At 58.1% G+C, this 22,185-nt stretch overlaps 1 protein-coding gene and 1 long non-coding RNA gene across 2 annotated transcripts in view; one reads left to right on the top strand and one right to left on the bottom strand.

The window, feature by feature from the left end:
- SDK2 (sidekick cell adhesion molecule 2) overlaps positions 1-22,185 on the top strand; it is a 266,290-nt gene that overhangs the window by 90,585 nt on the left and 153,520 nt on the right.
- On the bottom strand, positions 1,901-6,221 carry LOC123604015. Its single transcript, XR_006715176.1, has 3 exons — positions 5,752-6,221; positions 3,037-3,213; positions 1,901-2,623 (listed from the first exon to the last, which is right to left on the bottom strand). It is a non-coding gene; the product is annotated as an uncharacterized LOC123604015 (long non-coding RNA).

The following is a 22,185-nucleotide window of genomic DNA, read 5'->3' as shown; positions in this document are numbered from 1 at the left end:
GAGAATGTAAATGAGTTCGTGAATGGCAAAGGGGGTGGAGCCCCTCTCCATAAATGCAGGTGACCGTCATCACAGGACGGACCTTTAGCATCATCTGGTCTCCGGGTGTCCTGACCTCCAGCCGCCTCAAAGTACCTCCCGTCCCCTGGACCACCATGAGCGTTTCTCTCTCTTGCTCACCTCTCTGTGCCTCCTTAAGACCATGCTGAAGCGTGACTTCCTCCACGGAGCTTTCCTTGTGTCCCCCAGGAGGTTCTCCCTACCTGCAGTTTGAAAGCGTCGTGTGTCGCTCCAAGCACCTGCCCCCTCCGCACGGCAGGCAGGTGGGCCATGTCAGCCACATGGGTGGCCTCAGCCAGGAGGCACCCACTGCCGAAGGGCAGTGCCCAGGGTCCAGAGGCTGCCTCCCTCCCCCTGATGCCCCGGGGTTCCTGGAGGATGGGCCTCGCCCTTGTACCCCGCCCCCCTGCTGGAAGCTGGCCAGGCTGGAATCTGGAAGGGGACAGAGGCCACGCAGAGGGCAGGGGAGCAGGCCCGGTGTGGCCTCTCGAGCCCTCCTGAATCAGTGGCTCTTTCTGGGGTCAGATGCACAGCCTCCTCTGTGCGTCCCGGCCTGGGTCATCTTCTATAGTAGTGACTCCTGCATGGACTGGGGGACAGGTTTGGGGAACCTGCTACTTACCTGTGCAGGACAGTTCTCTGTGCAACGGGAGCAGAGAGGGCGAATCTGGCTGGCGGGTGCTGAACCCTGGTCCTGCTCCTCCATTCAAGGATAAGGGGCAGGGGGAGGGGGGAGCGGACGGTGCAGGGAATCTGTCCTCGGAGTGTGAATCTTTTCCTGGGTGGTGGGTGTCTGCTGACACCCCCCCCCCCGCCCCCACCGCTAGCATCCTTCTCTGGGGACGCAGGAAGGACCCCCCCCCCATACTGCACCTAAGAGGGAAGGTGAGAGCTGGCTCAGGCCAGGCGCCGTCACGACCCTTGCTCCCCAGCTTGCTTCTCGTTCCATCTCCTCCCTCCTCAGCCCATCTGGAGTCCCGAGTCCTGGACAGGAGGCCAGGGAAGTGCAGGATCGGCCTCCTCCCCAGTGCCCTCGGGGAACCACCGAAATCTATTCCCCAAATCGCAGAAGCAATGAAATCTGCTGGGAAGGATCGCCGGGGCCCCTCCTCGTCTGCACATGAGGCAGCTGCGCCCTAAAGGGGACCTGCCTGTCCTGCCCTGGGATGCGTGACCCGACTCCCCTCCCGGAGCTCACGCCAGCCCCGCTGCGCCCGCAGACCGTGGACCCCAGGGCCATGCGCTCTGGAGGCACAGAGTGAGTGCGGTCGCTAATGAGTGTCATGACTTGTGGGCATCTGTGGGAGTGTAGTAGTCACCTCCGGGCACCTCCTGCGGTCATAGGCAATTTCCCTCAAAGCTAATGAGGCTTGAGCTTCGGGGCCCCTCACCTGCCCGCCCTTCGGAGGCTTTTATACATAATTTTGTTTGATATTTTGTGTCTTAAAGAGAATCACCAAATCGTGGCTCTGCAAGCTTCAGGCCCCTTGTAGACCCAGGGGTGGAAGCCTAGTGTCCAGAGGCCCCGGCCCAGCATTGCCAGAGGCCCAGAGCCCGAGGCCACTCCCGCCTGGGGGCTCAGCCTCCCCCGCTGCTGGGAACCCAAACATAAACCCTCCCCGCTGTATGGCACTTGACAGTTTGCAGCAGGAGCTTCATGGTCTCACAACACCTATAAAAGAGATGCTCGTGGCTCCGTCGGTTAAGCGTCCGTCTTCGGCTCGGGTCATGATCTCGCAGTTTGTGAGTTCGAGCCCCGCGCCGGGCTCTGTGCCAACAGCTCGGAGCCTGGAGCCTGCTTCGGATTCTGTCTCCGTCTCTCTCTGTCTCTGTCTCTGTCTGTCTCTCTCTCTCTCTCTCTCTGTGTCTCAAAAATAAATAAACATTAAAAAAGAGAGAGAGAGATGCTCTTGTCACCGTTTATTCGCAGAAGAAGCCAAAGGTCACAGGTTAGGGGCTGTCCTAAGGGCACACAGGAGAGAACGGGCCAGGGCTTGCCCCCCCCCCCACCCCCAGATCTCAGACTCCAAGCCCCACTCAGTCTCCACCAAACCTTGAGCCCCGTTGGCTAGGAGCTTACGCTGGTGTCTAAACGCATCCCAAGTTTTCCGTGGGTGGATTCGTTAGTGACGGGCTGCTTTGAATTCGACATCCGGTCCCTGCTGGCCACTGAGCGCGGTGCCACCCTGCACCCCCTTCCCTCTGATGCTGTGCATTCTGGGCAAACCCATTTTCGTATCAAATCGAACAAAAGCAGCCTCAATCAGGAAGGTAGGTCCACCGGGAGAAACGCAGAGCCAGCAGGGAGAGACAGGGAGGGCCGGGCCAGTGAAGACTGGCCCCTCCTCCTGTGCAAAATGGGGGTGGCGGGGCATCGTCCGACGACACAGGTGAGGACGCCACAAAGCCGTGGGGGTGAAGCAGCCAGCAGGGTGTCCCAGCTGCCAAGTGCACGGTCAGGGTTCACTTGGGTCCTTCCGGAGGCACCTGCCACGTAGGGGACTGTCTACACCTCTGCGTCCACTCAGCCATCAGGGAGAGTTCGTGTCTGGTGCCGTTTGCTCTTCGGGAAGGATGCAGAGCTCTTGGTAGGTGCTGTGGCCCGTCCCCCCAGATCCCCTTCCCTGGTACCCCAGGCTCTCCAGCCCAGCTGCCCGTCCCCCGCCAGGGCTGCCCTCACGACTGCTGTGAGGGTGCCTGCACCACCTTGGCCAGGAGCACGGAGGGGATGCCGAGAAAGGGGCATCCCCCTGGTGAGGGCTGGGCAGCAGGCAGGGCCCCAACACGGGCACCCGGCAGCTGCCATCGGCGACTTGCTCAGCCGACAACACACAGCACTGCTATGTATGGGGGCGGGGGGGAGGGGGGTGGCGGGGTGGGGAGGCTGTGGTGTGAACTGGCAACCAGAGCTTGGCTTCTCCACCAGGGGCAGGGGCAGGGGCTCTAAGGGATCAAGACGCTGGACTCTTGCCTTACTTCCTCGTCCCCTGCCTCCCAGACCGGCTTGACTTGAGCGGTGGGTAGAAGTCTAATGGAGCAGAGAGGCACAGGGAAGGACCCTCACCATCCACTACCAGTGATGAGTATCTTCAAGCTTAACCTTGCCAGCTAGCCTTCGTCTCCTCATTTATAAATTGTTTAATGTTTATTTATCTTTGAGAGAGAGAGAGAGAGAGAGAGAGAGAAAACACGCTCGTGTGAGTGGGAGAGGGGCAGAGAGAGAGGGAGACACAGAATCCGAAGCAGGCTCCAGGCTCCAAGCCATCAGCCCAGAGCCCGACGCGGGGCTCGAACTCACAGGCCGTGAGATCATGACTTGAGCCGAAGTCAGATGCTTCACCGACAGAGCCACCCAGGCACCCCATCGTGTCCTCATGTATATAAAGGGTGCTATGCTGAATGTCATGCCTAGTGCCATATTCTGTTGGGGACATCAGAGAAGTGATCAAAGATAAAGCCCCACAGACACTACCGTGATATCAGCATCACAGCAAGAGGGACTGGAGTTAGACACAAAGAAGTGTGTTCATTTGGTGTGTGGTGTGCGTGCGTGCATGTGTGCACGTGTAAAATGTTCCTTCCTACTGGTCGTTAAGGATTAAAACAAGCCAGGCCACCGTCGTTGACAGGCCTTCTGCAAATACCTGAGGTCATGGAAACTATCAGATCGTCAAAAACAAGGAAGTCTGAGAAACGGGCATGGTCTGTAAGAGGCTAAGGAGACGTGACGGCCAAATGAATGTGGCGTCCTGGGACAGAGAAAGGACACGGGGGAAACACTGAACAGGAAGCTGAATAGATTATGTAGATCACGTCGTTTACTTAGTGAGAAGGTCCCGGCACTGGTCCCTTAGTTGTGACAGACGTGCCATAGTCATGTAAGATGGGGACACCGGGGGGGAGCCTGGGTGTGGGGGAGGTAGGAACCCTCTGAACCCCCTTCATAACTGTTCTGTAAGTCCGGATCTATCCCAAAATAAGAGGTTCACTCAGCGCCCCACCTCCTCATGCTCCCTTCTCCCAGGACGGAGCTGACGGGTTTCTCTATTCCCCGTCTCAGGTTTTATGTAACTTTAACCTGTGCTTGACACAGACACAGTACTGTTGCCCCAAACCTTGCGTCTACGTCTGATTGGTTCCTGACTGTGTAGCAAGGCCACCGGGAGCGGAGGAGGCAGGGCGGCCTGGCGGCTAGGGGTGGGGACCCCGCTGCATCCCATAGAGGCAGGTGCTTACCACGGGTCTTGCCGAGCAAGCGACCTAACCTGTGAGTGCCAGTCTCATCTGGGCGTCGGTTTTGTGTGGGAAGCTGTAAGGCCCCAGCAGGGGCCCAGCCTGGTGTAGATGTGTGTCAGATGGAGGTTGTGGGCCTCCCTTTATGCACGTTGTCTGCTTGTGTGCCCAGGGCCATGTCTGTGTAATCCCCGAGGCCTGCCCCCCGCGACGGGGTCCCGAAGGGCTTGGTCAGAGTTCTCCGGTGGCCACAGGCAGCCCAGCCCCATGCCGGAGAGGCAGCCGAGAAACACCTTCCCTTGCTGTAAGTCAGCAAGCTGGGTATGTCAGTGGGCACCTGTCTGCTGCCCTGAGCTCCTCCTTCCAGCCTCCTTTCCTTCAGTGGAATGATTCACCCGTCCGTCCGTCCATCTAACCGTCCATCCATCCACTGTTCAGTCGTTTGTTCGCTGGGCACCTTCTCTGTGCCAGATTCCACCCTGGACCCCAGGAAGCAGCCCTGAACGTGCAGGTGAATCCTGACCCTCACGGAGAATGTCTGGGGCAGAGCGGACCATAAACCGGGGACCCCCGAGCAGCACCATAGACTCAAGCAGTCATAACTGCTAAGAGGGGACAGACCAAGCGATGTGAATGAACAGTGCCGGAGCACAGAGCAGGTGCCTGGAGGAGGTGACGTTGGAACCAAGCCAGCAGAAGGCCCAGGTGGAGGGAAAACCATATGCAAAGATGGGGGTAAGCCTGGCCTGTCGGAAGGCTGGGAGCGGTATGCGGAGGCTGGCTGGACCCGGGTCACGTAGGGCCTTCCAGACCATGGAAAGAGGTTCTGGTTTTACTTCAAAGGCAGTGGGGAGCCGTGGAAATGCGGGTTTTTTGGGAAAAAATTCTTATGGTAAAACTATACATAAAGCTTATCATTTTTAACCTTTTTTTTTCTTTTTTTTTAAATGTTTATTTTTGAGAGAGAGAGAGAGAGAGAGAGAGAGAGAGAGCATGAGCAGGGGAGGGGCAGAGAGAGATGGAGACACAGAATCTAAAGCAGGCTCCAGGCTGTGAGCTGTCATCACAGAGCCTGACATGGGGCTCGAACTCACAAACCGTGAGCTTGTGCCCTGAGCTGAGGTTGGACGCTTAACTGACTGAGCCACCCGGGGACCCCCCGACCTTTTTTTTTTTTTTTTCCAATTGAGGTAGAATGGCCGTGTAATTGTATCTTAGTTTCGGGAGTGCGGCAGAGAGATTTGACGATTAGACGCTTCACGGAAACTCACCACCATACGCACAGTTGCCATTTTTAACCGTTTTTAAGTGGACACGTCAGTGGCATTAATAGACTCACACCCTGTGCCACCATTGCCTCCATCAACCCCAGAGCCTTTTCTGTCTCCCCAAACTGACGCTCTGTCCCCATAAACACTGGCTCCCCATACCCTCCCCCTCCCAGGCCCTGGTACCTACCGATCTTCCTTCTGTCTCCGTGGGTCTGTCTAGCTGCCTTTTGGGAGTGGGCTCCCACAGTTCTTGTCCTTTGTGGACTGGCTCATCTCCCTTAGCGTCACGTCGTCCTCAGGGTTCATCCGCATCGTAGCCGGTGTCAGAATTTCCCTCCTTTTCGGGGCTGAATAATATTCCCTGGTAGGGCTAGGCCACATTTCGATGATCCACTTACCCGTCGATGAACATCTGCGTGGCTCGTACCCCTCAGCTACTGTGAAGAAGGCTGCTGTGGATATATGGGCGAGCACGTACCTCCCGGAGACGCTGCAGCCTTTGGTCCTGGGGACCCACACGCAGAGGTGGGAATTGGGGAATAGGGATGGTGGTGAGCAGGAGCGTGGCCTGAGTTGTTTGCCAGCTTGTTGCTAGCTTTGGAGTTTATTAGAGGAATCAAGTCGGGGACAGAATATGCTCTGGGGACCTGATGCATTTCCTGGGGCTGCCTTATCAAAGTACCACAAGCTGCGTGGCTTAAAACAACAGAAATTTCCCGGGGCTCCTGGGTGGCTCCGTCGGTTAAGCATCTGGCTTCAGCTCAGGTCATGATCCGTGTGGTTCGTGAGTGCGAGCCCCGCGTCGGGCCCTTTGCTGACAGCTCTGAGCCTGGAGCCTGCTTCGGATTCTATGTTTCCCTCTCTGTCTGCCCCTCCCCCTCTTGTGCTCACTCTCTCTCTCTCTCTCTCTCTCTCAAAAATAAACATTAAAAAAAAAATTTTTTTTTTTAAACCAAAACAGAGATGTCTTGTCTCGAAGTCCCAAGGCCAGAAGTCTGAATTCAGGGTGTCGGCAGGACCGTGGTCCCCTGAAACCCTGGTAGAATCCTTTCTTGTCTCTTCTCAGAGTCGGGGCAACCCTTGCGTTCCTTGGTTCGAGGCTGCAACACCCCCCCCCCCCCCCGCCCTGCCCAGACTCTGCCTCTGTTTTCACGTGGCCTCTACCCTGTGTGCCTGGGTCCAGATTTCCCTCTTCTTTTTTTTTTTTTTTTTTTTTAAACTTTTTTTTTTCAACGTTTATTTATTTTTGGGACAGAGAGAGACAGAGCATGAACGGGGGAGGGGCAGAGAGAGAGGGAGACACAGAATCGGAAACAGGCTCCAGGCTCCGAGCCATCAGCCCAGAGCCCGACGCGGGGCTCGAACTCACGGACCGCGAGATCGTGACCTGGCTGAAGTCGGACGCTTAACCGACTGCGCCACCCAGGCGCCCCTTCCCTCTTCTTATAAGGGCACCAGTCATACTGGATGCGGGCCTGCCTCAGTGACCTCATTTTAATTTTGTTACATCTGCAAAGGCCCCCTTTGCAAATAAGGTCACGGTCATAGGTACCAGAGGTGGGCCTTTATTATATCTGTCTCTGGGACACAATTCAACCCATAACAGGATTCTTGCTCCCACCCATGCAAAAGGCTTTGTAACCCTGGTGTTGTGACACTTTTTTTTTTTTTTTTTTTTTTTACCCAAGGGGCCCTGGGCCTGAGGCCCAGCCATGCAGGGCCCACCGGCTCCCAACTTCTGTCTCCTCCCCTCCCCTGTGCACGTCCCCAGCACCCTGTCCCTGACCGCCGTGCTCAGCAGAGCGGGGTTGATCTACGGCAGGCCTGGTGTTTAATCTCCCTTCCTTCCCACTGACCCTGCCCGGCCCTCCGGGGCTGCCTCCCTTAGACTTCACTTCCCTTTGATGACAAACAAGTGATTTCTCACTCTCCCATTTATGGTTGTCTTTCCTCCGTAAGGGGCCTGCTCAGCCTGTCCAGTGAGTGATGGCCAGACAAATTTCAAGCGACAAGGAAATGTCCCCAAGGCTTCTCCTCAGTTCCTTGGGAGATTTGGAGGGGAAAGGGCAGAGGCGGCTTCTTCTCCTCTTCCGGGCTGCGGCTGCAGAGGAACTGAGGCAGGGAAGCCGGGGTGGTGCTCAGGACAGTGAGGGCCACCCCATCTGTCCTCTCTCTGGCCTCCTTCTGAGGTCACATTCCCTTTGCTTCATGGGGGGGATCACTTTGCTCTGCACAGCATGTCCGGGACCGGGAGACCACGGTGGCTACTGACGGACAGAAACCAAGTTTCCTGTAGGTTAGGGCAGCCATGGGGTGGCAACAGTAGGGTGGGGAGTCTGGAAGCCCAGCGTCTGGCCCCAGTGTACTTCTCCTGGAAAGCATCCAGGAAATGGGGCAACATGACCAACCCCCCCCCCAGTCATTTACATTTGAGAAGAGGCCATTTGTGGGGTGTAGTGGGTAGGAACAACCCTTCCTGCCCAGCCCCTCCCCCTTGCTGTTTCCCAAGGAATCATTGAACTTCCCAGGCGCCTCCCCTCACTGAGCACCCAGAGGGGCGGAGCGCAGGCCTGGGTGTTTCTGAGCGTGACCTCGTTGGACACTGTTCCTTGGGAGGCCAGAAAGGGGTTTGCTTCACTCCTCGTTTCGCGTGTCTCCTGTGCACATTGACTTCTTTATGTATTTATTGACAAAGCTATCCTTGTACATTTTAAAGTTCTTTCCATGTTTATTTTTGATAGAGAGAGACAGACAGGGTATGAGTGGGAGACGGGCAGAGAGAGAGGGAGACACAGAATCCGGAGCAGGCTCCAGGCTCCGAGCTGTCGGCACAGAGCCCGACGCGGGGCTCCAACTCACGAACCGTGAGATCATGACCTGAGCTGAAACCAGGAGTCGGACGCTTCACCTCCCGAGCCCCCCGGGCGCCCCAGCTATCCTTGCACAGTGGAAAACCGGAATTCTGGTTTGAGTCCCTAAGGCCCCAGCATAATGTGACCATCACCTGGCAGAAGGCCCTCAGTGATCCCTTCGAAAGGGGGCAGAGAGATGAAGGCGACAATGTGGGGAGTGTCAGCAAAGCAGAGACGCGGGGAGCCTGGGACAGGGGTTACCGACTCAGGAGCCAGACAGGCTGGGATTATTAGCTGAGTGACTTTGGGAAGGTCCTTAACCTGTCTGTGCCTCAGTTTCTCTAAGTATAAAGCAGGCACAATCATGGCACCTACTTGAGACCAGTCTGTCCAGCTGCTGAGTGTGAGCTGCGACCCCAGCACTCACTGACCCCCTCCTGCGGGGCCCAATGCAGTGAAAGGCAGCGTCCCTGGCTGTCATGAATCTTCACCAGCCCTATGCCCCCAGCACAAGGTGCCTGCCCGAAAGCCAGGCATCTCCAGGGTGGGAACAAGCCACGCCCCCTGCAGGGTTAGGTGGGGCCACGCCCACCCAGCAGCAGGTCCTTATGCCAGGCAGGGAGGGGTCAACAGTGCCGGAGGCCAGGCCCACTCCTTGGGTCCTTTCTTTTAGGCCAGTGGCAGGTTTGCGAATGGAGATGCTGGGTTTCTCTCTTCCGGGGTAATTTTCATCGGATTTAGGTGCCTCCTGGCAAGACCATAAAGAAGAGCAAAGGGAATTTAAAGCGGGGAAGCAGAGTCACTGCACCAGGGAAAGATGCCATAGGATTGGCACATTGAGAAAGGGCGCTACCCCTGCTTTGGGGACATTTCCCCAACCGCGGTGGGTTTCTCGATCTTTCTTCGCCCCCAGGCGAATACATGCCCACCTGCATAGGCCCCAGTCTGCTGTGGGAACAAACCCTTCTCTCCCAGCCTCTACCCTCCAGGCCACGTGGCCAACCTCTCTGCCTTCCACCTCCCCCCCACTCCCGCCTGCTCTCCATTATCAGATCTGGAGCCGATAAAAGGAGCCCTTATGAGTCGGGTCAATAGATCCAACTTTGGGAGATAAAAGCATGGGGGCTGGGGAACAAAGTGGAGAACGCAAGGCAGAGGAGGCAGGAGTTGGGGCCGGAGGAGGGGAGCCATCGAGTTCTGAAGGCCCCAAAGCAAAATCATGGACAGATTGAAAATCTGCTTTGATGGCCTCTCCGTTTATCTCCCTCGTTAACAGGCGGGTCCATTTGGCAGGGGTGAGGGGAGCGGGGCAGGAGGCTGGCCGCGTTTCAGTTTGATTTCTCGGGGCTTACGATCCATCGTCTCTGCATAAAAAGGGATTAATATCTGGGGCTGAGTATTAACTGAATGTTCAGACACGCGTGCACGCGCACACACACATATGCACACACACACACACGCACACACACCGCTATCCCAGGCTGCCAAGTCAGGCGGGCACCGTTCCAAGATCCGTCCCTCGTCCCCAAAGCCTCAGGGTAGGCTAGTGCTCCTGCACCTCCGCTTTCACTCCTGCCCCCACCCCAGCTGCCCTCCAAGCTCCGACAAGAGGCCTCCCTGTCCCCATTTTGTAAATAAAGTGCAGGGCGCTCCTGATCCCTTTGGGAGGGATTAAAGTGTCAGGAAGGGGGAGGTAGGCTCCAGGGAGAGGAGGGGGCTGGGCTGCAGTTACCTGCAGGCTGTTCATAACCTTCCAACATCAAAGAGGCCCCAGCAGCCCCTTGTCACCTGCCCCCAATGAGGACAGGGGAAGTTGGAAGCTAGCTTTGTGTCCCTGCATTCCCCACATGTTTGCTCATGGAAGGGACCCCACTGTGGGCCTTGAGTGGGAGGAAGCGGAGAGAAAGGGATGGGTGATTGGGTGAGCCCTCATTATTTGGAGGGGGGTGTCTCTCTGTGGTCCACCTGGGCCGTTCTCTCTGGCCTGAACAGATACCAGCATGTCTGGCCCTGTTGCAGAGAGAGGTGGGGTGCCCAGGTGGCGTAGCCCCCCCCCCCCCAGGGGGCTTGGTTATCGTGGATGGGGGCAGGTGAGAGGCGGGACCTAAACACCCAGGGCTTCTGATTGTCCCTTAACTAGATCAGGGGGAGCTTGGGGGTGCAAGGCAAACAAGGAATCAAGTCACGGCCTTTCCCAGGCTTGGAGAAGGGCCTTGGAAGCCCGGCAGCCCCCGAGCCCTCCGCAGCCCAGCACTGCTTACCTCCCCTGGGTAGCGATTGCCTGCTTGATTCTCTGGCTCTCCCCCTAGGCCAGTGGTTCCCAAAGTGCGCTCCCTGGACCCATGGCAACGGGGTCTCCTGGGCACTGGTTAGAAATGCAGATTCTCCCTGCTGAATCAGATACTCTGCCGATGGAGCTCAGCATGTCTTTACCTACCTAACAAGCCCCCCAGGGGATTCAGATGCTGCCCTGGTCCATCAACTCTGTGGGGCCAGGATGGGGGCCCATTTGCTAGGGAAGCAGAGCCCCTGGAACATGGGAAGGGGTTAGAAGATGTGTACAGCCTGTGTGAACAAAGGAAAGGTGTCAGGACCGGTGTGGAGAGAAGGGGAGGAATTAGGAAGATACGGTGTGTCTGGTGCGGCTGTGGTCCTTACGCGGGCGTATATCAGCCCGAGCTGCCCTTCCCTCCTCCCGCCGCCCATGCCCCACAGAGGCGAGTCTGCCGGTGGACAGGGGCCACCAATGGGCAAAGCAACTTGGTGTTCCAGGGACTTGCTTGGCCTGACCCAGGTTCCGAACAGCCCTCTGCCAGTCACACCCACCGACAGAGAGATTCCTGCTCCAGAGTCAACTTCGGTGACACACAGGTGTCCCAGGGCCTCTGCTCATCCTGTGCCTCTCTTCCCAGTCACTGTTCAGTGGTGAGCCATTGAGAGCTCGCCATCGGCCACGCTGGGGGTGTTCACACCACGGAAATTTGGCAAACACGGCCAACAGGGTTTTCTTATTTTTCCTGGAAAGAGGGTTAACGGTTCAGCGGCCCTCGACTGAGCGCAAGGGAAGACAGGGGAGGGAGGGAACGGTCTGTGTTCCCCCCGGAGGCGAACAGGAGAACGCCCACCTGCCGTTCACTGAAAAGAGGTGCCATGCTGAAAAGAGGAAACCGTCATCTTTGTCCTCGCAGCAGCCCCGTGAGCCAGACGTCCCCATTTCACAGATGGGTTGTGAACAAGCTCAGAGAAGCGATGCGCGTGTCTTAAGCCGCACGAAGGAAGTGGCAGAGGGATGGTTTAGCCTCAGGCTTTTGGGTCTCCCGGAAACCTGCCCTCAGGGACGGGTGAGCCGTGCATAAACACAAGTGAAGGCAAGCTCAAGTTTTTGTCACACACTGGTGAGGGCTTTGAGGCGAGGCGACCTTGGGTTCCCTGGCCGGGGCTGCGAGGGTCGACAGTGTCTTTGGGAGTGTCACCAGCAGCTGGCCCCTCGGTCCCTCGGTCCCCAGCCTAGTTGGGAGAAGGGAACTTGGGGGAATAGCAGCCGCTTTCTCTGAGATGAGAGGAAGGGAGGTCAGGGCCCAGGCTCTCGGGTCCTGGCTGTCATGCAAATGGATGGTTTCAGTTGAGGCCACCGAGATTTCTCTCAGATGCAGTCACACCTCCTCACCCCGAACCAGGGAGCCAGTGCTGAGACTCCTTCCCCTGGCACCCCCCCCACCACTCCCCTGCTGTCCTGCCTGTCCTATCTCTTTCTCCCAGTGCCTGCCTCTCTGCCCCTGGCCTTGTGACTTAATCTTCCAACTTGCTCCTTCCTGTATGACTTTTCTCCCTGCACCCCACTCTGCCCCTGCACCCCTCACCCAGTACCCCCAAGGCCTTACAGAGATCCTGTCTTTGGCCTACCCACCCCACCCCATCCGGTGCCAACCCCACTGCACACCTGGCCCCATCAATGCTCTGGTCCTCATTCATTCGCTAGCTCTGTGACAATTTACCGGGTCTTTACCCTGAGCTGGCACAACACTGGGGTACTGAGTCGAAAAGCAGATAGCCCCAGGCCCTCTGGGGCTTGGCAGGGGGTGGGAGTGAGCGGGAGGAGGGAGAGGAGCAGGCGGAGAAGGAGGAGGGGGGCGGCGGGGAGCGGGGAGCGGAAGAAACAGAGGCAGGAGGAGAGGAATGGCACCTTGGCTCCTGGCTCTGAGTGGAGGTGCAGATGTTGGCCCGGTCGCTGTGCTCCTCCGGCTGCCGTGTTGTGTTTGGAAAGTGATGAATTTCAGCACCAGCTAATTAGTCTCTAATTAGCAAGTGGAGTGTAAACAATCACAACAGATGGGGGAGAAAAGGCATTAGCAATAATGACCCTTCTTCTGGGGTGCAGCTCAGAGAAGCACTTCCCTGAAGGTGCTGGAGGGCAGGGGGGGGGGCGGGGCCGGGCGGTCCCTGCTGGTGACAGGCACCCCCCGGGGGTCTGAGGGGTCTGCAGAGAAGGTGCTGGCTGCTGGCCGCTGCGGTGGGCAGGTCTATGGCACCGATGCCTCTGTAGCAGCGTGAGCCCCCGTGGCACCCCGAGACGTGAGTTTGGAAATGGACGGAGGCTCCTGTGGACGTGTTGATGTTCGAGAGTGTTGATTCAGAGCCGGGCGTGGCCCTTAGAGGCTCGTGTCCAGGGACTTGGGGTTTCCTAGACCTTTTACACTCTTGCTGGGGACACAAACCTGTGTCGTTGGCCACTGCCCAGTGACCAGACAGACTGCCAGATGTGCTCGCCTGCTCTAGGGATGTCATCCGTCCGGGCTCGGCAAACTGCCCCTGAAGCCAGGCCAAGCCGCCGTGCCAATGAGCGCAAGTTGGCCCCGGGGGCCCGAAGCGTGGCCTGGCGGTGCACCTGCCTGCGTCTGAGGATGCAGGGCTGGGGAAACTGAGGCTCTGGGCTGGGGCGCGGTGGCTGGCACAGCCCCGTGAGCACTGCCAGCTGCAAGGGACGCTGACGGAGGACTTCTCTGTGCCTTGCTTGGCCGAGCGTAGCTCTGCCTGCATCCGGTTGGACCCCAGGGTTACCCCGAGGGCTGGAGGGAGCCGTGGGCTCGGAGAGAGGTGAGAACCAGGTGGGACATCCAGGGAGATGGCAAGAAGGACACAGACAGGACCTGAGAGGGGAGAAGGGGCCCTTCGATGTGTGTTCTCCTCTTTATTAAGTGCCTTTATCAACTGCCTGTGTGGGCAAGCTTCGGTGGAGAGTTAACTGGTCTCCCCCTGCCCCTTGGGGAGCCCGGGGCTGAAGACAGACCGTCTGACCCTCCCCTCTCCTCCCCGCCCACCGGGGCTGCAGCAATGGTGAGAAACAGTCCTCCTCCTTCTCTGAAACGTGACAGAGCCCAGTCTCAGGCTCCATCTCTGATGGGACAAGAGAGAGCCCCCTGCCCTCTCTTTCCCTGCAAAAACCGTCCTCTCCGTGGCTGCCGCTAGGGGCCTAAGTAACAGGCTTGCTGCCTCCCAGCCTGGCAGTCAGCGTTGGTAAGAAGGGCACTTTCACTGGCAACGTTCTCACAGCCCCGGCAACTTGTTGGCTGAACTGCTCGCATCCGTCCTGGCTCCTGGAGGAAGCAGCTTGTCTCTGAAGGACGGCCTCCTGCCCCCGGAGCCGGATTCTTGGGGCTGCGAGACAGCCACGGCCTCTCTTTGTGGCCTGGGCCTCGCGCCTGGAGATGTCATTGGTTGTCGCTCAGGCCGGGGCACAGTGTGGTGACGTTCATTCAGCCAACACGTGTCGAGGGCCTGCAAGACGGTGGGCACGTGATCAGGCCCTGGAGTATGGCCACGGGCAGATGTGGGCCCCGTGCACATCTAGACGGGGGGGTTCTCAACCTCGGCACCACTGACATTTGAGCTGGGTCCTTCTTTGGGCAGGGGGGTGGGGTCCCTCCCGTGCAGTGTGGAACCTATGCAGCATCCCCCGACCTTGACCCGCTGGACACCAACAGGAACGGCTGGATAACCCCGCCAGTTGTAACAGCCAAAAATATCCGCAGACGTTGCCAGGTGTCCCCTGGGGGGTGGGACCTTGGTTGAGAACCACCGGTCTGGAGAGAGACACAAATGCATAAAGAGATCATCATAATGTCACCCAGTGCAGGTAGCAGCATGGAGCTAGAGACGTGCACCTGGCCCGCTGTGGGGCTGGGACAGCAGTGCCCAGGGGAGGTGGGCGGGGAGGAGTCCATCAGTGGCTTGAAGGAGCAAAGACCCAGGGGTAAGGCTGTGTGTTGTGGTAGGAAACCATAAGTCATTGAGTTCTTTCATTTAACCAGTATTTCCAGAACACCCACCATGTGTCTGGTGTGACAAAAAGGGCCTGGTATTCCTTGTAAAGGAGTAGTTTATCCTACATGTGGTGGGAACCATTGAAGGAAGCACACGAAGCAGGAAGCACATGGTTAGAAATCCCTTTAATTAAGTAGATCAAGCTAATGACTGATGGCCAGGAGGCCGGTAAGGGCTCGGCAGATGAAACCTAGATCAGAGATGAAAGGAGAGATGGCACAGGGTGGCTTGCAATCTAAGGAGTGTGTGGGTGAGTGATGCGGTGGGGCACAGGGAGGAGAGGAAAGCAAATACGGCCGCCATTGCTTCTGGCTTGGGCGCCTGGATGCACAAAGCTACTACCTGTACTAGAGCATTCGAATGCTACACGCTTGTAGACACCCGAGTTCAGCTTTGGATGTTTGAAACATTTGAGCCTGGAGGTCATCAAAATAGAGCTGATTCATCTGGGTCGGGGATCAGAGTTAAAGGTCTGAACGGCACCAGCATCCAAGCAATGGCTGCCGCCGGAAGAGAAAACTGGGTGTTTGCACCAAGGGAAAAGGAGGGAATGGCAAAGATCAGAGCAGAGACCTGGGAACTCCCAACACTGCAGAGCCCGAGGAAGAAGAGCAAAGCAGGGAGGCAGGGAAGCAAGAGGAGAACTAGAGGGCCGTTAGACGCCCAGGTTTGCAGAGTTTCAGGGAAGGAGTGGCCGGCATGGCCAGATGCGGCAGGCAGGTCCAGTGAGGCTCCAGGGGTGGTGAGGAGGGCGAATCTGACGCCCCTGATCGGAGAAGACGGATGGGGCTACATTTTCCCACAGGTTGTCAGCCAGAAGCTTTACTGGAGTCTCAAGGGGTATCGCCATTTCCACTGGCGCTTGACCAAGATGGTTCTGTTCTGAAAACTAACATGGCGCCATGACGTTTGCCAAGACTCTGACAGAGAAGAGGTTCAAGGAAGCTGGGCGAAAACAGGGCTGTGACACAGAGTGAAAGGCGGGCAGATGGTGGTGCCATTTTTGCACCGCTGTCCCCATCCTTCCAACAGTATAGGCCCCGCCCCTGCCCCATCCCACAGCCCCTCCCCCAGTTTACCAGGTTATGGGTTTTCCCCGGATGCTGGAGACGAGAGTATGGACACCAGAGAGGAAACGAGAAGCTGGAGCAGGGCATAACGAGACTTATTTCCACCTTCTCTTCAAGTGTTGGTCCAAGCGAGGATGTGACACCATGGAAGGGTGGTTCTGTCCACCTCTACATACCAGGCAGACAGCAATGGGTCCAGTATTGAGGAAGCAACTCTCCTACCCCCTTATTTCCAACTGTATGAGTTTCGTATGGCTGCCATGAAAAATTACCACACGTTTGCTGGCTTGAAACAACAGAAATGTATTGCCTCAGAGTTCTGGAGCCAGAGTCCAAAAGCAAAGTTGGTTCCTTCTGGAGGTTCTGAGGGATAACCTGTTTCATGCCTCTCCTGGCTTCTGGCAGTTGTCGGCGATCTTTAATGTTCCTTGGCTCGTAGGCCTGTTACTCTGACCCCTGCCTCTGTCTTCACGTGGCCTTCTTTCTTGTGTGCCTCTCTGTGTCTTCACGTGGTCTTACGAGGACACCGGCCATTAGATTTAGGGCCCACCATCATCCAGTATGGCCTCATCTTAACTTATTATATCTGCAAAGACCCTGTTCCTGAAGGGAGGTCACATTCTGAGGTTCTAGGCAGACGTGAATTTGGTGGGGGACAAGCCTTCCCAAGGCCAGCTTCCTACCCTGTCTGACTTCACCTAGATGTTGGCACCTCCATTTTCAGACAAGAAAATTGAGGCATGGAGGGGATGGAGTGGATATTCTAGAGTCTTCCAGCTCAGAGATGTGGAGGCTGACCCAAGTGAAACCCGTAGGCATCCCAGCCCCGTCTCCGGTCTGCCACGCCTCAGCGGCTTCCGTCCTCCCCACTCCTTGCGCCCTAGAGCTAAACCACTTCCTGTCTCCAGAATCATCTCTCTGGACAGGGCAATGTTTGCTCTCCATCACTGAAAGGAGAGTTAAGTCCCCAAAAGGAGATAGTTACAGAAGGCTCCAGGGGACGAAATTGTGTAAAAGGACTCAAGAAAGAGGAGGGAAATAGTGAGCGAGGCCCAGGAGAGCCACCCAAGGGAGCTGCAGAGGTTGGGGAGAGTTACAGGGATGCCCCAGGAAGGCACAGGTGCAGGGGGCCGGGCTGCTGCAGTGGCTCCCTCCACCTGTGCCTGGGTGCAGAGGGGGCCGGAGGCACTGATTGGTCCATGAGTTATCTGGGCCTGGGCATGGCCAGAGGGCCTCTCCTCTCACCCAGAAATAAAAGCTTCGACCTTGAGGGGGATGAATGTGTGCGTGGGTGAGCCACGGAGAGATTGATCTGCCTCTCCCGTGGTGCATGACAGCTCTGCAGGGTCCAAGAGTCAGCAGAGGGTGGGAGAGGGATGAGGCTGGGAGGGCTCAGCCAGAGAGGGACGAGTTGCAGAAACGCAGAGCCAGGGGGCAGTGAGTCCCCTGCCGGCCCCGGGGGACTCTTCCCAGGAGCAGTGGGTGTGCTGACATATGTGCCCCCAGCCAGGGGGCTGCTGGGGACGTGGTCGCCACAACCCTGCCCTCCGTGAGGGCTGGCGCTGGGGCGCACCCTCCCGACTCTTAAGCTGTCTTGGGGGAACACAGTTCAGGCAGCCGTCCCTGTTTACTTGGGACTTAAGAAGGCAGTAGGTCTCCTTGGAACGAGAGCCTGGGCCGTGGACTTGGCCAGACATGGGTGTGAATCCCTCCTCCGCTGCTCACTCCTGTGTGATCTTGGGCAGATCCCAGCCTCACTGCACTGCTCCTTCCCCATCTGTGAGGGGCAATAATGACCTTGAAGGGTGACTGCGTCGATTTGGTGAAATGTGCGTCCAGAGCTCCTGGGACCACCTGGTGTGACGCAAGCACCTAGTTCTTCCTCTGTGCCGTGCGTGCGTGACTGTGAAGCGGCCGGGGTCCCCAGAGCCGGCGAGGCTGGAGGCGGGCTCCACAGAGGCCACGCAGCTCCCTCCCCATTGCTCCCCCTTCTAACCCCGGGCTCTACTCCCCTTTTCCAGCCCTGGGTTCTAGTCCTGGACGTCCAGCAGGCCACCACATGCCCAAAACAGGAGTTAGGGTCTTTCCACCAAAGTGGCTTCTACTCCAGCATTCGGGTCTCAGGAAGCGGCACCATCACCGCTGACCTTTGCCTTCCCCGGTCCCCCTGCTTCCCTCTACGTGCGCTGCGGCCCCAGGGACCAAGCCAAACCCCCTCTTCTGTCCTCCACATCCCCTCTGTCTGGGCAGGAAGAATTTCCCCCGAAAGAAAGCCAGGTCTGCCGAGTAGGCATTTCCCCCCGGAGATCATCTCTCCCTGGACTCATAACCGGCAGCCCCCAGCCGGACTCTGGCGTCCTCTGTCACCTCCTTCCTCCCACGCCCCCTGCACCGCCAGAGGCACAGAGAGAACTACAGTCCTGTCCCTGTCGCTCCAGTGGCTTCCCGCTGCCCTCGGGAGAAAGTCTAGATCCGTGGCTCAGTCACACGGCCGGTGCCGAGCCCGCATATTCCCCTCTCGCTCTGTCTCCCTCTCCTCTCCTCCTCTCCTCCCGGGCTGCAGACGCAAGGGCCCCCTTCCGGTTCTGACGTGAACGGGCCAGGCTGCCTGTCCCTTTACACTCTGGCACACCTGCTCTCGCTCCTGCCTGACTTCAGTCTTGGCTGGCATGTCACTTTTGGGGAGGCCCCTCCTTTGTGTTCTGTGTACCCACCCCCCCCAACACCTTGCTTTCGAGAATCTTCACTCTTGCAGTCCCCGGGTTAACACCTGCATTTCTCGCTGGAGTCTAAGCTTCTTAAGCATGGTCTTGCTCCCCCTTTGCGTCCCAGCGCATCCCACGGTGGCTGGTGTGGAGCTGACGGTCCAGTGCCTCCAGATTAATCGGCAAGCAAATGACTCACGTGATGCCTCCTTCCTCCCTGGAGCTCCCTGACTGCCCACCCAGTCCTCGGGGCGGCCCCCCCCCCACCCCACCCTGTGCCTCGTGCCCGTCGCGCCTGGTTCTTGCGTCTGCAGGTGCCACGCTCCCTAACGCCTCACATCATTAGTCATCGCTGCCCTTGTGAATCCTATCTCTCCTGCCAGCCTGCGGCGCCTTGAAGGGCCTGCCCATAGTCGGTGTTCACTGAGCGGGAGAGGTCCGCGAGAGGAGTCATGACCTTGAGCCTGTGCTGAGAAGGTGGGGATCCTTCCTCCATCCCCACCAAGGGTCATGCAGCACCATCGCTCTCCTCCGGGAAACTGGGAACAAATGGGCGAGAGTTGGGAGAGCAGCCGGGGCCACTCTGGCGCCCGAGGGAGCCCCCAGGGCGCACGCACACACACACACACACACACACACACACACACACACACACGTGCACACACGCGGAATCTCCAGCATCGCTCCACAGCCCTCGGTGACAGCTAACTCCTTGGCACGGTGTAGAAGCCCTTCATGCTCGGGGACCCTGACCCCCACCGTTCATTCATTCAAGAGCCAGCAATTGTCTCGTTTTCTTCTGGCCGCCGTTCTGTGAGGCAGGTGCTGTTATCCCACGTCACTGTCCTCAAGTGAGGAAACCAGCTCGCAGGGACTAAATGATTTGCCCAAGGTCGTGCAGCTCCTCAGTGGAGAAGCCAGAGCTTAAATCCAAGGTCATCCCACACAGGCCTGCTCCGTGGCCGCTGTGCCAGCCAGCCCCGTCTCCCGCCTCACTGCCCGCACCGCCCGCACCCTCTCTCGCCATCGTCCCCGTGTCCGCATCGAGGCACACAAAGTTCCCGGAAGCCGTCGTTCTTCTGTCGTTTCCTGGCTGTGGCACAAATGCACGCCCCCGACTGGCATGCGGCCTGCTCTCCCTTCAGAGTGCTGCTGGGGGCCCCTGGCCCGAGGGTCCTTCGTGGCCCTGGCAGCTGCACCGGAGGCCTGATGTGTCACGGGCCTCACTCCGTTGCATCTGGTGGCCCATCCACCCCCCACGTGCGTCAGGGCAACTGGAGGGCAGAGGCTTTCTTCTCGCTCACCGTGACGTCTCCTGGCACGTAGTAGGTGTTTGCACGGCGTCCGTTGAAGGAGCGAATGGAGCTTGAGCGAGCGCATGGGCGCACGAGCGAAATGCACACGTCACATTTTGACTGAGGCCGAGGGCACTTGCGTGAGCTGGGCGCCAGAGGCAGCAAAAGGATCTAGGGAGGTGGTGGGGGCGGTGGGGCCAGGGAAAGCTGGCAGCGGGGGGGGGCAGCGAGTGCTGAGGTGCAGAGGAAGGGGCTGAGGGGAGACAGGGGGAGACGGTGGAGGGTCAGGAGGCCCGGCCACCCCACACGCTGCCTCCTGTCCCCTCCTCCCCCTGCTCCCCGCTCTGAAAGCACCTTTCCCGCTCTTTCCCTCGCTCCGTCTTGCCTTCTCATTCATCCTTTTGACGATCTTGCATGGGGCTATTTTGGACCACATGTTTTATCCCTTGTCACCAGCCAAGCGGCCCTATTATATTAATTTATTGTCCTTTCCGGTAACTTGAAGCCTTCCTGTAAACCCCTCCTTTCCCTTGCTGGGTTTGCCCATTGCCAAACCACAGCTCCCAGCTCGCTCTCCTGCTCCCCGAGGCCAGGCATGGCTGGGCAATGGGCAGAGGCCTCCTGGGACCCTCCTGGCCTCAGCCCTTCAGGGCAGCTTCTGGGGACCACCGCCTCCTCCTATCAGTTCCCACCTGGGATCATCCTCTCTTGGGTCTCACCCTACTGGTGACAAGACCCTCGCCCCTCCTGATTTCTGGCCTCAGATGCCATCTCTCACTGACTCATGAGCTCTCTGGGGAGAGATGGGCAAAGATGAGGCCGGTCATGACCTACAGGGAAACTGAAGCCTGGGGAACTAGCCAGGCTCACCCAGGGTCACACAGGTCCCAGGGAAAGTGAGTCTCTTGATAGCCCCCGCCATGTGCTGGGTGTCGTGGCCTGTCCCCCGCTGGAGACCTGGCCCTGCCCTTTTCCCTGTGACCCTAGGCCAGCCCACACCCATGGGAACTCTGTGCTCACCATGGCAGATGAGACTCTTGTCCCTGCCTCGAGATTTGTGCGTGACAGCGGAGGGCCGAAAGATGGCTCCGTCACCGTTCCAAACCTACTTTGCGTGTTCCAGCAGAAGGCACGTGAACTTTGGAGATGGACGGCCCTGAACGCAAACCCCAGGGCCCACACTGGCCGTCGCTATAGCCAAAGCTAAAACACTTCACGTCTTGCCGTCTCCGTTTTTCTATCTGTGCAATGGGAGTCATACCTACCTGGGCTTGGGGGCCACACGCAGAGAGCGCAGAGACACTGGCCCTCATAACCACAGACAGAGGCTGGCCCCGGGGGCGTGGGGCCCTGGCTGGGGTCCCTTCTCCAGCCAAGCCGGAAGGGAGAGGACGGTAAGTGTGTGACTCCCAGATCACCCTCTCTGGATGAGAGGGAAAAGTAGCGGGTCCACAAGGAACGTCTTATCCGCTTTCTGAGCCCGTGAAAGCGAAACATGCCATCTGCCGCCGTGTGCCAATCACCAGGGAAAGGGCAAGGGCTTCGGTTCTGGGAAGGAGAGGAGACCAGACTCACGTGCGTGAGTGGGCGGTGGAGGGGGTCAGCTGCTCTCCTTCCCAGAAAGGCTTGGCTTCCGGTGAGCAAATTGGAAATAGCCACGCGGGGCCATCAATCACGACGGCACCTCCTGCCAACATGCCAATCCTGGCACGCGGGGCATCGTCTGTCATCATTAGCTGAGCTCGGCCCTGCGACAGAGTGGCTGGCACGACGTTGCTGTGGGGCCAGGGAGGGCACGCTGAGGCCTGCATGGAAGTGACCAGAGAGAAGGGGACGTGACAGGTCTGGGGCAGGGCAGGTTAGGAGTCAGAACAGAGCCTCTGGAAACAAGATGATTCTTTAATCCATTGCTTCATTTAAAAAAAAAAAATTAATGTTTATTTTTGAGAGAAACAGACAGAGTGCAGGTGGGGAGGGGCAGAGAGAGAGAGGGAGACGCAGAATCCAAAGCAGAGCCCGATGCAGGGCTCGACCCCACGAGCCGTGAGATCATGACCTGAGCCGGAGTAGGTGTGCCTTTATTCCTTCGTTTAGCATCGAGCGTCCAGTCCATGCACAAAGCCAGGTTAGGGACTGAAGGCACCGTGGGGGCCCTCGTGAGATGTGTCCTCGAACAGCTTCCAGTCCAGCGGAGTGCTCAGTCATGTGGCAGGTGCCACAGCAGTTACTGATATGACCACGGATACGGCTCAGTGAGCACAAAGCCGGGGGCTTGCTTCTGCCGCGGGAAGGGACATCCGTGAAGCCTTCGGAGAGGATGTGCTTTGCTCCAGGCTGGCTTTTTTGAGGGGTGGGCGTTGGTGGGGGGGCATGTGAGT

Source organism: Leopardus geoffroyi, chromosome E1 (assembly GCF_018350155.1).
Source record: "Leopardus geoffroyi isolate Oge1 chromosome E1, O.geoffroyi_Oge1_pat1.0, whole genome shotgun sequence".
Lineage (NCBI taxonomy): Eukaryota > Metazoa > Chordata > Mammalia > Carnivora > Felidae > Leopardus > Leopardus geoffroyi.
Note: the sequence above shows the minus strand (reverse complement) of the source record. Positions and strands in the feature narration are given on the sequence as shown.